The sequence below is a fragment of the Propithecus coquereli genome, unplaced genomic scaffold (assembly GCF_000956105.1).
Source record: "Propithecus coquereli isolate 6110/MARCELLA unplaced genomic scaffold, Pcoq_1.0 Scaffold735, whole genome shotgun sequence".
NCBI lineage: Eukaryota > Metazoa > Chordata > Mammalia > Primates > Indriidae > Propithecus > Propithecus coquereli.
The window spans coordinates 50,067-66,099 of record NW_012153452.1 but is presented as its reverse complement, the minus strand read 5'-3'; positions in this window follow the sequence as shown (position 1 = coordinate 66,099).

Below are 16,033 nucleotides of genomic sequence, written 5' to 3'. Positions count from 1 at the left end.
ACTAAAGAAAAGAGATAAGGCCAGAGAGAGGAGAGACAGGAGGAGAGAATCAGGAGAGTGAGAGGAGGTGATGAAGAAAATTAAGGACGCATAATGCTCATGCCTTCAAAAAAATGACTTGAAGCAGAAAAAAAATGAGTTAGACAATATCAGAGATTGAAAAATTCACAAACTGTAACCATACTCAAATGACTTGATGAGTTAGTTGACAATCTATAAATACACAGAGAAATATAAGGCTGCGAAATAAAAACACACCCTATAGGTGCCACCTCTCACTTGCCTCCCCCAAAATGCCAAAGCAAGTTATTTTCATTTGAGGAAAAAAACCCTTAGATGCTGCTGTTCATTTTTATTTTCAATCTGAACAAAATTGCCATTTATGTGCTTGAGTGTGTTGTGAAATATCCTACAAATGGACTTTTCAATCCTAAGTGTAAGCACATTTGACAGCTCTCCAATCCCACAAGCACCAGCACCTTGTCTTAAAATAATACAGCTTCTCCCAGGCGTGGCAAGTGTCACATTCCTCTGCAGCTCGTTCCCAAAGATCTACTTACAGAGACACTCTGTAAAATTATTTTGTGTGTGTGTGTGTGTGTGTGTGTGTGTAATCCCTGGAACTGGAAGATATTATTCTTCGCAAAAGGTCATTAGAATTAATTTTGCAGTGTATCTTCCTCAACCCAGCCCTAAAAATGGATATTCTGGTAGACACTGGGAAAACTGGGCATAGCTCGGTTTCAGTTATGATTGCCCTTACTGATTGAGCCAGGTCTTCTATTGTCTGTATTTTGATGCTTTGACACCTTGCTGACCTTTGGGGGACCACCTCTCCCAGGGTTAGCCAATTACCTTCAAGTGTGGCTTTCATATGCAAACCAACCAATCCAAACCCCACACCCTCCACCACCCCTTTATCATACTCTCATACACTGGGGCACTATCCACCTGCCCTAGTCACCCCAGGACCAGGTACCAGAAAACTAGGGACAGCCTCTACGCCCAGAATCCACTAAAATTATTCAAACTAGCCAATCCTAAGCCTGCTTGTTCTGCCTCACCCATTCCTTCCCACCGAAACCACAACAGAGACCACCTCTCCCCTGCCTTCTGACTGGCCCCAGTGCTTCCCCGAGTGGCTGCTGCTGGCATGGAGTGACCTCCTCTTAAGACTTGTGAGTATAACAAACCATCCTTTCCATGGCAGTGTGATCTTGGCCTTGCCATACCTAATATACTCACACTGTATGGTGAAATACTTACCCAGGTCCATGTGAATTCAGACAAATAGTAACTGAGCAGCTCTGGAAAACCCAGAAACAGAAGCAGAGATTCCGACTGCGGTGGGCTGGATAGGGCTCTCCAATGTGCCCACATTCTAACTCCAGAACCTGAGAGTACAGCACCCCACGTATTAAACATGACTTTGTGGATGTCATGAACTTAAGTCTCGTGAAATGAAGAGATAATCTTGGATTTTCCAGGTGGCCCAATGTAATCATGTCCTTACAACAGGGAGACAGGAATGTCAGCGTGATAGAGATTGGAAGATCCTATGCTATTCACTTTGAAGGCAGATGATGGGGCCATGAACTAAGCAAGAAAAACAGGATTTAGAAGTCGGGAAAGGCAAGGAAGGAGATTTACCTCATCCTCCAAGAGGCATACAGCCCTGCTTGTACCTTGGTTTTAACTCATTGAAAACCTATTTTGGATTTCTGGCCTCGGTAACTGTGAGATAATAAATTTATGATATTTTTAAACCACTAAGTTAGTGATGATTTGTTATAGCAGCAAAGGCAGTGGCACCTGTTTGACAGTGGTGCTGTAATAACAAATACCTGGAAATGTGGAAATGGCATTGGAATTGGACAGAGGATGGAAGAATTTTGAGGAGCGTGACATTAAAATTTTATATTGCCTTTAACAGATTGTTAGTATAAATGTTGATGCTAAAGCCTGCTGATGAGGGCTCAGAAGTAAGGTAGGAGCATGGTACTGAAAGCCTACATCATCTTGAAGAATGCATAAATCATCACAGTCATATGACGTATGGCTGGTAAGGGCTCAGAAGGAAACGAGGAACGTGGCATTGGAAACTGGAGGAAAGAAAATCCTTGTTATGTAGTAGCAGGAAGCTTAGCTGAATTGTGCAGTTACCTGGAAAGCAGAACTTGTAAGTGATGAATTTGGATATTTAGCTGAGGAAATTTCCAAGCAAAGCGTTGAAGTCGTGGCCTACTTTCTTCTTGCTGTTCATAATAAAATGTGAGAGAAAAGAGATAGATTAGGAAATAACTATTAAGACTATAATAACTATTGATGATTTGGGAAATTCTCAGGCTACTTAGGTTACAAAAGATGCTAAAATTAGGAGATTCACTGGTAGGAAGCATATCTGGGAAAGGAAGAGGCTTGATGACTCAATGCTAGTGCCCGGGAAGGATCAAAAGATCAGAGCGTTTGATCAAGGAGAGGCTCTTTGAAGAGTTTAGACATGTAATTAATGGATCTCTCAGCTAGCTGAGCAGAAGCCAGAAATAGAGATGGAATTATCCAGAAGATATCTGTGAAAGGAGAGTCTCTTGTCTAATGGAGAGAATCTCTGAGAAATACCTTGGAGACCCACAAGATTCTTGAGAATGTTATGTCAACAGAAATACTGCCAGAAATACTGCCTGAAGCAGAAAAAAATAGATTAAACAATATTAGAGATTGAAAAATTCACAAACTGTAACCATACTCAAATGACTCCATGAGTTATTTGGCAATCTATAAATACACAGAGAAATACAAGGCTGGGAAATAAAAACACAACCTACAGGTCTGAAAAACGCAGAAAGAGGATGAAATAAATGAAGACTGTCAGTCTCCCAAAATTCTACAAACAGGAAGCAGGCTAATGAAACTGCTTAGCTACAAACACATGCTATCCTTCCAGAAAACAGACAGGATGTCCTGAGGGCAGATCTGTGGGTTCAGAGGGCAGGGCCAGGAGTCACAGAGGATTTTTCCCAAGCCTTAAAAATGAATGAAATTTTCCTCATTAGATTTTGAAATTTCTTTGGACCAGTGACTGCTTTTTAAATTTAATTTTCTCTTTTTTGGAATGAAATGTCTGTAACTCTGCCTGTTCCACCATTGTATTTTGAAGCAGATAACTTGTTTTCTAATTTCAGAGGTCCACAGATGGAGAGGGATTTTACTCTAAGATGGGAGAGATTTTGGACTTGACTTGATGCTGTGATGGATTTAGACTTTTGGAAACTTTGGGTTGGAGTGAATTTATTTTGCATGTGGAATCAATGGGAATCTTTGGAGGGCAGAGGGTTGACCATAGTAGGCTAAATAATGCACCTCCTGCAAGATGTCTGCACGTGACTCTCCAGACCATGTATATACGCTGTCTTACGTGGTAGAAGAGACATTACCACTGGAAGCTGGAAAAAAAAAAAAAAAAACCAGGAAAATGGATCCTGCAGTAGAGCTTCTAGAAGGACCACAGCCTGGCTAACAGCTTGATTTCAGTTCAGTGGCATGCATTTCAGACTTCTGACCTTCAGCCCTGTAGCATAACAAATTTGTGTTGGTTTAAGCCACTAAATTTGTGTTAATTTGCTACAGTAGCAACAGGAAACTAACATACAAAACAAGGAAGGACTAGAGAGGAGGGGAGAAGAGCAGATTCCTCATCCCCACCTACATCAGGCTATGAAGGCAAAACTGGCACCAGGGATCCTCCTGCCACTAGGGCAATGGAGGTGACCTGCGGGCTGTGTGTGTCGGGTAGACAGAAAGTGGCAGTGAATGGAGACACACTCAATCTCCTCTCTCTTCACCACCAAACTGATAAAGAGAAGGTAAGGAATAAGATGGCCTCAGGGTCTTCTTATGTCTCTCTTTCTCCAATCCTTCTTAAGACCTATCCCCAAATGCCCAGAAATAGCATAAATTCTCCCTACTCTCCCCTGGCATCTGCAGCTAAGTGCTTTTCTCTGGGTAGTTGCTGGGAAAAAAAAAACTATGGCCCTTGAGTGAGGAGAAACCTAGTTTCACTATTACAAGATGGTTCTGTGGAGCCACGAGTGCCCTCTCTAGGATCTGGTGAGTATGGTGATGGTGAGGTTCAGGTTCTCACACAGGGAACAAGGAAGATACCTACCTCAGAGTCACGCTGGCTGTGACCAGAGAGACTGCGTGACCTGGAGGTGTCAGGCATAAAGCAGATTTTCCCAGTCCTTGGATCACTCTGCTCCGCGTATCCCACTGGATCCTTTCTCATTCCCTCCAGGCAAAAATACAGGGTTAGGTTATCTCACAGACCCTCACAAATGCCTAATTTTACTCCAGGCTGTAGAACACAGCTGCCACTCCCTTATCTGGGCTAAGTCCAACGTGAGTTACTAGACCCCGAGTTACTAGTTACTAGACCCCTTACCTTCTCTTTATCAGTTTGGTGACGAAGAGAAAGGAGATTGAGTGTGTCTCCATTCACTGCCCCAAGGGCCACTGCACAAGACCAGGGATGTCAGAGCACGGGGACTTCTCCAGCTGTCCCAAGACCAGCTTCTAACTAAGGAACGGGTAGCAGCAAAAGAACACTCGGCCTCTCTTCTCTTTCCTCAGCACCATCATCCTTTCTGACCTGCCCTAAAGCTGAGGAAACTCACTTTCCCGGAGACACACGAAGGCTATTCACCAACCTTTGTCGTTCATCTCTTCACCCCAGAAGCTTTTCTGAGCCTCAGTCTGATACCTGGGGTCTGGCTGGGCTTTTCAACTAACAGACTCTGTCTGGAGGCCTCAAATGCCTCTGTTGAAACTCTCCACATCCACAGCCAGAGAAAACAGTAGACCTTGGCCGGAAGCAGGTATTTCAAGCTGTTTATTCACATACTCATAAAATCATCCCTGAACTTGGCCTGCTCCTCCCAGGAATCCACACCAGTATCTTCAGCTCACTGAAGTTTCTCCACTTAGATGACAAACTTTTTCCTCTTTTTGGGGTCCACTGGTGAGAGGCAGATGATGGCATAGGGAAGGAAGCATTATGCCAATTATTACTCTAAGGAACTCTTAATGAGTTTGTTGCATGAGTAATGGACTGTTAAAAAGCAAGATGTATAAAGCTACTGGGATGTCAACTGGAATTATGAAAAATGGATGTGTTTTGTGAAGGGTGTTGTTATCTGATGTGAAAGTGTAAGATATTTTCCTATTCAGACAAAATTTATAAATGGATACAGAAAGGCTGTAATATGATTATGCATATTAAAGTGATTTTAAGCTATAAAGCCCTATGCAGATATTGCATGTAAGAGTGCATAGTGGCCAGGCACGGTGGCTCACACCTGTAATCTCAGCACTGTGGGAGGCCGAGGCAGAAGGGTTGCTTGAGGCCAGGCATTCAAGACCAGGCTGGGCAACAGAATGATGGCCCATGTCTACCCACCCCCCCAAAAAAAGAAAGTAAAAAATTAGCCAGTGTGGTGGCACACACCTGTAGTTCCAACTACTTGGGAGGCTGAGGGAGAAGGATTGCTTGAGCCCAGAAGTTCAAAGTTGTAGTGAGCTATGCTTGCCCCACTGCACTCCAGCCTGGGTGACAGAGACCCTGTCTCAAAAAAAAAAAGAAAGAAAGAAAGAAAGAAAGAAAAGAGTGGATAGTCATATTGATATTATTAGTGTCACCCTAATCTGTAGAGCTTATACACAGTGTCACAAACCCACTTACAAATATATCCCCCAAAATGCATCTCATATGGGAGGTATAGGTTAACACTGCTTCATAGTTACAGGTCAATATGAGGTGTAGATAGGCAAAAATAAAAATCTTTGCAATTTTTGACGAAGTCAGGATGAAAGCCAATTGGGTCCTGATTCCTGACACGGTGAGTTTCTATTATGCCCTGCTATTCCCGGATAGATAACTTAGATTTTTAAAATGTCAGTAACTTGGAATAAAAAATACAGTCTTCTTTTAAAAATACACATCTTTTGTAGAACAGCAGACATAGATTCAGAAAACAAGCCAGTTTCATAGGAGAAAGTCTGTGTGTTGGGGGAGTAGGGGAGAACAACATTTGGATTAATGACCCAGATGCGCATTCCTATTCTGACATCGTGCAGATACTGTCCTTAGCTCACGAATTAGACAATCACAACACCGTTCATTCTGTTTTCTTCACTACTGAGGTAGGAATACTCACTACTTATTTTCCCAAAGCCCTTTGATAGTTGGGGTGGTCACGTGCCATTTTTTCAGGTCAATGAATTATATGTGATCATTGGAAGTTCTAGGATTTTTTTTCTTTACAAATAGAAGACGCAGTTGAGACTGATGAAATAACTTCTTCTTTTTTTCCTGCTTTGAGTAAAATGTGACCTTGAGTTGGAGCCGCCATTTTGTTATGAAGAAATCACAAGTGTAAGAGAAAGGCCAATAGAATAAAACAGAAACCATCACTGATGCCACCTGTTCTAAAATAATGCCATCAGCCACTTTTCTCTAGGTGTAGGTATTTTGAGAAAACAATATGTCATAATTTTCAGCTGAATGTATATTGAAATTTTTGAGCCACTTATGCAATTTGCGAATTGGGCTGGCAACTAAATCTAGATCTGGTGTTAAAATGAAAAATACCCTAAATGATAAGAGTTGTCAGGACAATTAAGTAAGAAACATGTGCAAGGTTACAGCAGAGGCTGACATAAAGGAGACATCTCCATACCTCCTTCTCCATCACTGGCACCTCCTCCTCCCTCTTGTGGGACTTTTATACTCAATGTAGCAAATGTAGCAAAAATTTCTTTCTTAGACAGATCCCAAGGTCAGGTATAGACCTGCACTTGGGCCAGATGAATGAATGGAAGATAAATAGACTTTCTAAATTATAAAAAGAGAAAGATGACTAGGGTGATATTTGTCCATAGAACACATCCACCGTGTATTCTAGACCCACCTCTGCCTTATTGATTACTCTGGAAGCCTTGCTCAGGTGCTTCTCCCATGTACTTAATTCAAGAATTCCTTAGAGCTCAGCTAGATGCCACTATCCTTCCTCAGGTTGTACATGTGCATGCAAATGTGTATGTATGCAAATATGCATGCATGTATATACTGGCTAAAGCTTAATTTTTCCTTTTTCCAGAAGAATTTACATTTGAATAAGAGAGTTCTGATACAGGAATACCTTTAAAGTGTGATACAGCAAATATTTTGTAGATAGTTTTTTAGGTGCTTTTTAGGTGCTCTAGCAGATGGCAGTTGACATCCTTTGTGGTGGAGGAAGTAAAAGAACGACATCTACTGTACATTTCCTGAGGACTTGACCTAATAAGAAGCATTATTTGGGTACAAACTCAGCTCCAGTGCTCCTATCTTTAATGTAGGCCCAGTGATTCACTGAAGCCTAGATTGTGGAAATTTTAATTGATTCTGATGGCCTAACCTTTTATGATTTTTGTCATTATTATTTATAGGTTATAAAGTGTTCATGACTCTTGGAAACAGAAAAAAATAAATTTGTTTCCAAGAGCCAAGATTCGTTTGCTGATTTTTCAAGGCCAATCCCGTAACTGTAGCTTACCCATCAGGAAAGTGAGCCATCCTCAGCAGTGGACAACGGCAAACGTGGCCAAGTGTGCAGCATCTTAGTGGAGAAAGAATCCCAGTCTAGAGGGGAGGATGGGGCACACCCTGGCTAGAGGAAAGAGAAAACAAGATTAAAATAGGAGCGGATATTTATTTTCTTTGCCAAATCTCATTAGTTTTTCTCTAGGAATTGAGAAGAATTTCGTCTTATTTTAGTATAAATCAATTATTTTCAGCTATGCCACCATCATAATATCAAAGCAATCCTTTGTTCTCCTCGTGTTTGCCTTTTTCCTTCTTGGATGAAATTACGTCTCACCACAGTGTGTACAGATTTCATGCCTTCAGCTGTTTTCCTGGATTCTCTCCATGGGTCTCATGGGACTGAAGCAAACCCCCTTTCCTCTCCTCTTCTCCCCAGTGCGGGTGCAGCTCGGGCCTCGGGCAGGACGCCTCCCCCAAGTGCAGAGGAGCAGCGACTGTCTCCGGGGAGCCCAGCAGGGAGCAGTGGGGTGCCTCGTCTCATCATTTTCTTCAGTGCTTTCTTCCACCGCTGATTAAACTCTAATTTATTGTTCGGGTTGTTTGTGTGCCTTTCTCTATGTGTGTTTATTCTGCTATAAAATAATTTTTATGAGCACAGTCAATATTGTGGTAACTGCGTATGAAGTGCATTATCTTCGCTTCCAAGGGGCTCGTGATGGTCTCTATCCAAATCTGCACTTTGTCTAATTCCACTAAGCAGAGGCCTGGGAAAAACAGAACAGGGAGCTCAGGCACACGCATGCACTCCTGTGCACATGTGGGTATGTATAGCAACACAAATGTACATGAACTATACATGTATATGCTAAATGCTACAGCATCTGGGGAGATAATCCAGAGGTTGATTGGAGATGCTGTATATAATCAGTATTATTTTGATTTACTAAATATATTCATGTCTGACCTTATTCCATTTTTACAATAAAATCATTTACATAAAAGTGGAGACAATTTTGAAGAGGAAATGAATATCAGAACCAAAGAAAGGAAGAGGGAGCGCTGTCCATCACTTTGACTGAGGAGGTAATTAAACATCAAACATGTGTCCGAGTTTCCCAATTGGACCTGCAATCAGAGGCTCCACTCCCAGCGCCCCCTGCGAGGAGCTCACAGCCAAGGCTGGTGCGGAGGGTGGGGCACTCCCCTGTGAACAGCTGCTCTTCTCCGCTGTCCTTCCCAGCAATGACAAGACCTTGCTCACGGCAGACTGTAGTGAGGCAGATTCGCATCACAGATACAAAGAGCCTGATGTGTTTGCCTGAAGCTGAATTATTTTCCGGAGAGAAAAATCAAAGGTCAATATTAATAATAACAGTTTTAGATTAGAGGATTTTTAGATTAAGCATTTTGGTATGGATGACGAGAGTCGGGGAGGATAGCGCTTTCGTGAATACTCTTTACCTGTTATCTCTTTATTAGGCATTCTTTGTATGTTACCTCATCAACTCTTCATGACAAGCCTACAAAAATCCCATTTTGATTTTATTATCATTATTATTATTATTATTTTCTGAGACAGGGTCTCTGAGTCACTTGGGCTAGAGTGCCATGGCATCAGCCTAGCTCACAGCAACCTCAAACTCCTGGGCTCAAGCGATCCTCCTGCCTCAGCCTCCTGAGTAGCTGGGACTACAGACAACACCATAACTGGCCAATGTTTGTATTTTTTGTAGAGACAGGGATCTCACTATGTTGCTTAGGTTGGTCTTAAACTCCTGACCTCAAGCGATCCTACCACCTTGGTCTCCCAAAGCTCTGGGATTACAGGCGTGAGCCACCACACCCGGCCCCCATTTTCATTTTAGAGAAAAGAAAACTGAGGCTTAAGAAGGTTAAATGATCCCCTGAGGGTTATTGAAATGGTCAGGAACATAACCAGGATTTAAATGCAGATCTAGTTAAATTTCTGTGGTTTTTATTTCTTTAACAGCATAGCATCCTGTGTTCTCCAACAATGGGCCATACTCTCACTGCCAGTTCTGACATAGGCATACAGACCCAGCCCTTCTGACACAGAGGCCTCAGAGCCCAAAGAGAAGACTATACAAGTGTGAGAGCTGGTTCAAATGAAGGCTTGTGAGAGATAGGCGGCAGGCCCGGCTATTATGCCCAGGGCATGTTAAGCCTACATGAATAGTAAGACAGCCTGCCTGTTCCGCTTTCTGTAAAGTTGGGGACTGTGAAAACATTTTCCAGACCATTCTTTTACTTGTCACTCTTTCCCAAAATCTCAGAGTCATGCAAGGGTCAAGTGATTCCACGGATTTTCAACTTGCCAGTCCCCACAATTTTGTGAGCCGATTCCTAAAATTTCTAAAATCTCTGTCTCTCCTTTCCTCTCTCTCAATTCTTCCTAGAAAAACAGAACTAGTAGGATATTATCTAGCTCTCTCTAGCTGCCTACCTGTTTTAAACAAGTTGAGAGAGAAAGACATAATCTCCAGGTTCTCTGGAGACCCTAACACAGGAAGTTACTTAACATGATGAGGGATGGAGGGCAGATTTGTGAGCACAGAGGATGTTTTATTTCCCAAGTGGAACACGGAGTGCCACGGAGTTCTGAGCGAGCCCATGTTTCAGACCCTCTCAACGTACTATGTTCAAGGGCTCCCAGAGAGGCCGGCGCTGCAGCAACAAGGCCTGGGCCGATGCATCAGAAAGAGCCTCCAAACAGGGAGGGCTGGGAGAGAGGAAAAGGCAAATGCCTGTCCTTGGGGTTGATGGGGTCAAACTGGCTTAGAGACTGGATTTCAATGAAAGGCCACCGCCTGACTCAGCAATGACAAGACCTTGCTCATGGCAGACTGTAGTAGAGCAGAATCAAATCACAGATACAAAGAGCCCAATACGTTTGCCTGAAGCTGAATTATTTTCTAGAGAAAAAAAGCAAAGACCAATGTTAATAACAACAGTTTTAGGTGAGATGGTCTGGGTGATGAGAGTTGGGGAGAATAGTGCGTGGCCTCTTAGGCTCCGCAGTGTGCAGCGGCCGGGGAAAGGGGTCTGCAAATGGAGGGTGGTCGGTCTACGGCACACTCTAAGGAAAGTGTCAAGAAAGGAAATTTTGCGAAAGGGCTGAGTTCCTGTTAGCTAAAGAATGGTGGGAGGGGGAAGTTGAGTCAGTTTGGACATTAATGTGACTTCATTTGTCATGCCCCAAACTGTTTACCTTGGGATTCTGGCCAAAAGCCAGTTCTCATCTTCTTCAAGGGTCAGTTCTTCCAGTGTATGGAAAGGGACAGCCCCTCCCTGCCTCCCTCCCTCATCTCCTCCTACCCATTGACACCCCCATGCTCAGACAGAGCTCTGTCCCAGCCTTCTGGTTGGTCTTCTTGTGTTCAGACTTGTCCACACCAATCCACCCTCCACGTGATGTCCAGGCAGATCTAACCGAAATGCCGTCTGGCCATGTTACCCCGATGTTTCAAACCCTTCAATGCACCACTCCCATCTCCTAGAGGGCGCAATCTGAGCTCACTGGCATGGTGCACCCACTTTCCCAGTCTCAACAATCTCCCTTCATGCTGTAGATTTGCTCATTGTTCCTCAGACACACTGTGCAGCGGAGAGCGGAGCTGAGAGCCCGGGTCCTGGTGTTGGCCCCGCTCAGTTTGAAACCTGGCTCTTCTCTTACTAGCAGTACAAGTGAAACAATGTATTTTCCATAGGCTTCTTTGGAGGATTAAACATGTTACTTCACGTGGGGCACTTAGGCAAAAGCGTTTCCACCTAGCAAGCGCTCGATGTGAGCTGTCACTGCTCTGCGCCTCCTGCCTTTGCCCAGGCAGTCGTCTCAGCCTCGGCTGACTCCTGCTCAGGGAACAGGGCTGAAGAGCACAGTTTGGCTTCAGATGGACAGGGCTGGAATCCCAATGGTGCCTGTTATTAGTAAAGTGATCTTGAGTGTCAATGTCATCAGCCATAAAGTGTGAATAATAATAACTCCTATCTCATGGGGCAGTGGTTTGAATAAAACAGGAAAATGTGTTTAAACAGTGAGCACAGTGCCTGGCTCACAGCAAGGGCTCAATAAATATTAACTATTCCTGTTCGGGTGTCTTTTTCAGCATGATTTCTCTCTCCACAATGGTGGCGTCCCCTTGCCTGTGCTGAGAGAGCCCTCTAGTGCTGCCATTGTCACATTCCAGTGTAAATGGTCTGCACATTCCTTTTTCCAACTGGATTTAATAAGCCCCGGGGCAGAGACTAAATCTTCAGTTCTGGTGGATCTAGCAGTGTCTTGTGCTTATAAAATATATGTTCTGGTGAACCAAACAGAATTTCTCCATCCACAGAAGCTTAATGAAATATTTTGATCAAGTAAAGCACTTTATTTTATAGGGTAGAAGTGTCACAAAAGTAATGATCTATGAGTGATGTCTCTGTTTCTTTGCTTCTGGACCTTTAAAACAAACAACAAACCATGAAGTTGCTTTGGCAGGAAGTTCGGGAATGGGCAGACTTCTATGTAATTCTCAGAACTGATGTCAATCAATAGACTGTGATTGTATTGATAAAGTAAATAACACATAAAACATATTTACAGATTCTTTTAGTATTTGTTTGAAAATTGTCCAGTTATTTTGGTTAGTTTTGGAAAACTCACAAACACATATTATCGTCATTTTACAGAGTCCATATGAAGTCTGGAGCTATCTTTTTTAGACAAATGCAAGATAATACTTATATTAAATGCATTTTCCCTTCAAAAGCAATCTCCCTGTGAAGGCCACTGTTATGGCCATTTAGGGACCAGCCCCCTTGGAATTGCCGTCAGAAGCACACGAGGTCTTGCCTTCAGGCAAAGTTTTGTGTTTTGATTGGGTGTTTGATTTTGGGAAACAGTCAAAATCATCTGGCGCCAAATCAAACACGGTGAGTGATCTAGCTGCCAGATGCACGTGGTCAAAGGCTGGCTGTGGCTGCTCAGTGATGGGGCTGGTCTCTGTGTGCAGCTCTGAAACTCTTGGAGGCCGCTGTGAAAGAAGAGTCGGAGGTGATTGCCGAGGGGCAGCGTTGAGTAGCGGAAAGGGGATTAGGGCGGATGGACTCAGTCGGAAGCCTGTACCTGCCACGTACGAGCTGTATGACCTTGGAAAACCCAAATTTGTCCATTTTGACAGTGGGGATAACATCACCCTCCTTGCAGTATCATATAACGAATTAGAGATAAATGCATGTAAATGTCTATCCAGTGTCGCTGTTAAACACAAGTAATTATTAATTAAAAAATGTTACCAGTGGTATCACTGGAATGAAGCATATGATCTTCGAAAAGGGCTATTCCTAAAGCTAGCAGGTACTTAGTTATTACAGCCACTCGTGCTTTGACTCACTCCTTCAACAAATACGTATTAAGGACTTATTTCATACCTAGCACTGTTTTAAGGTAGGATATAATCAAACTTGGATGAAACTAACAAATCCCCTGTCCTCCTATAAACAAAATAATATAAAATATAAACGTCAACCAGTGATATAAAAAATAAAGTAGAATAAGGGGGCTAGAGAGTGACATTGGGAGAGCTGATATTTCATTCAGGGTGGTCAGAGAAGGTTTTTCTGGGTAAGTGGAGTCTGAGAAAATTGAGGAATAAACAGAGATAAACCACGTGGACCTCTGGGAAAAGAAGGCTCCGGATCAAAGGAATAGTAGGGACAAAAGCTTTGAATACATTGCTTTGTAATAATGAACGGATGGATGGATGGATGGATGGGAAATTGGAGAGACAGAGAAAATGGTAACAGGAAGGGGGTCACCTTGTATTCTGGATGGGCTGGTTTTGGCGCCCTCTGGGATCCCACAGGCCTGAACCAGGCTACACCATCTCTGCTCTCTCAAATGTACTGGAAGGAAGCTACTCAATCTTATCACTGTTCTTTTCTAAAACAGGACCTCGGACATTATAAGTCTCATTTTTGGAAGTTACACACTTTTCACTGTCTAGGGAACCAAAAAACGACAAGTCAAAAGCATTGATAGTCACACTTTTCTAGTATTTCTAATGTGCTTCTCCAAGTACGTAAAGGTTCAAGGCTTGGGAGAGGTGTTCACCTCACATGGTCGCCCAGCTCTGGAGGCGAGAAAGAAAGTCCCAGCCCCCTCCCACTCAGATATCAAGCCGCTTCCCTAGAAAGTGCAGGGTCTTGGGAAGAGGAATATGTGTCATAACCACAACCAAGGAAACCACATAACAGCAAGGCAGGGCCTGCACTGAAGGCAAAAGTCTATTGACTGGACGTTCATTTCTATTTAGCAAACACAGACCCTCAAGGGAGGCCCTGCGTGGGAGTCAGGAATGAGGGTTCTGGTCCTTAGGCAATCACCTCCCCTCTCTAGTGACAGGTTCCCACATTTATACATGAGAAGGCTGCCTGCCACGTGGGGTAGGGGTTAGCATCAGACTGATCTGGGTTCACATCCCAGCTCCACCTCCTACTAGAATTTGAGCCTCGGGTTTCTCATCTATGAAGTGAAGAGAACAGTATTTACTTTGTGGGGTCGCCATGAGGGTTAGAGACGGGGCCAAGGGCCTGGAGTGGCAGGGCCTGGCATGGAGTGGGGTGAGGAAAAATTACATGCAAAGGAGAAGCAGCTACGGGCCCTGCCAGGTCCCACACCTTAGGACTGTATTGATATACAGGAAGGATCAGCACGGAATCCTATAATTCTGATGGCTGTTGTGACAGGACCATGTGTGAATTACCCTAATTAGAACCCAGATAGTAAAAAAATAGCAATACTCATAATAGCAAACCTTTATATAACACTTATGTGAAGAATGCTAAGTGCCTAAGTTATATTAATTCATTTAATCCCTATATTGATTGGTATAAATCAATCTGCACTTTATAGATGAGAAAACTGTTGCACAGAGAGCTTAATTAATTCACAGAAAGGCCACAGCTGATCGGTGGCAATGTCGGGGTTCAAATCCAAGCAGGCCAGTTTCAAATTTATGCTTAAAACCACTGCACTCTACTATTTTGACAATGACATTTGTACCACACTTTATCATTTGTAAAGCTCTTTCTCCTCTGATCCTTCCATCGACTCTGAAAGAAAACTGAGCAGAAAATACTGTCTCAGGTTCACAAAGAAGAAAACTGAGGATCTGTGTGTGTGTAGTCTCTTGCCCAATGGCACCCACTATGAGAAGGGCAAGAGGAGGATTTGAACCCAGTCCCTTCTGAAACCTGTCACCAAAGTCTTCCTTTTCCACTGAGCCACACAGGCCTCCCTGAGGTCCCAGATCCTCAGTCATGAACTCCTCTGAAGCACTGAAATTATTCCCTGACAATGGCTCAAACATCCATATGCCTCAGAACCACCTGGCGCGCTTGTTAAAATAAGATCCCAGGGCCCCGCCCCCATAGCTTCTGATTTGGTAGATCTGGGGTGGGGTCCAAGGGTCTGCATTTCTAATAACGTCTCGGATGATGCTGAAGCTGGTCTGGAGACTGCAGTCTGAGAACCATCGCTCTGTGTGAAATGCGTGTCCAATGCACTCAGGTTAATACCTCGGTTTTGGAGTCTTGGTCATGGCCAGAGGTGCACTGGGGCGGGAGCAGCCCTTCCACACAGAGGAGTCAGTCCAGGTGGTACCAGGAAGAACATCTGCCTTCCAGGCACCTCCAGCCTGGAGGGAGGGCACAGATGAATGGGGAGGAGGAGCCGGGTGGGTCCAGGCCTGACATTGGCAAATGGCTTTGAGCTGCCTCCTTTCAAACTGCCACCTACTGTACCAGCCCAGCCATTTCTCAGCACGATAGCAGAGGAGCTGGCACAACATGCAAATGAGGCAGAGATGCAGCTGCCATGAAAAGCACAGCAATATTATCCTAACGGCTGCGATAAAATACCTTCATGGGAGGAAATTGAGCCAGAAGCCTCTCCCCTTCCCGGCCTGGTGTGCCTTCTCCTGGGAAGGGTGGGATGTCGACCCCCTTCCTTAATGCTCTGTTTCTGAGCTTCCCAGAACAGAGGTCCCTGCTCCTTTGTCCTCTGCCGCTGGAGTTACAGCCCCAGCCTGGAGCATCATCTCCAGGGGGAAATCTGCCGTGGAAGAACAGAGGGCACAGACAGCACGGTGGTCTCCAGCCAGGGGAGGGACAGCCTCTGTCAGAGATGCTGGGGGGACGGGACCCACAGGCTGAATCAAGATTCTGGGACCTTCTCCTCAGCCTTGCTCTGTCCTTTGCTAAATTAGGGGTCATACTGTGCAGACCCCCGACCGCCGTGCATATTGCTATTTCTGTAAAGCACCCCTCCGTAAAGGCGGCTGCCGATGTGTCTGCTTTCACTTACTAGAATGTGAGCTTCCGAAAGGCAGGGGTTTATCAGTAATTTTTTGTTCTACCCCAAGTATGGAATTCGTGCTTCGAGCTTAT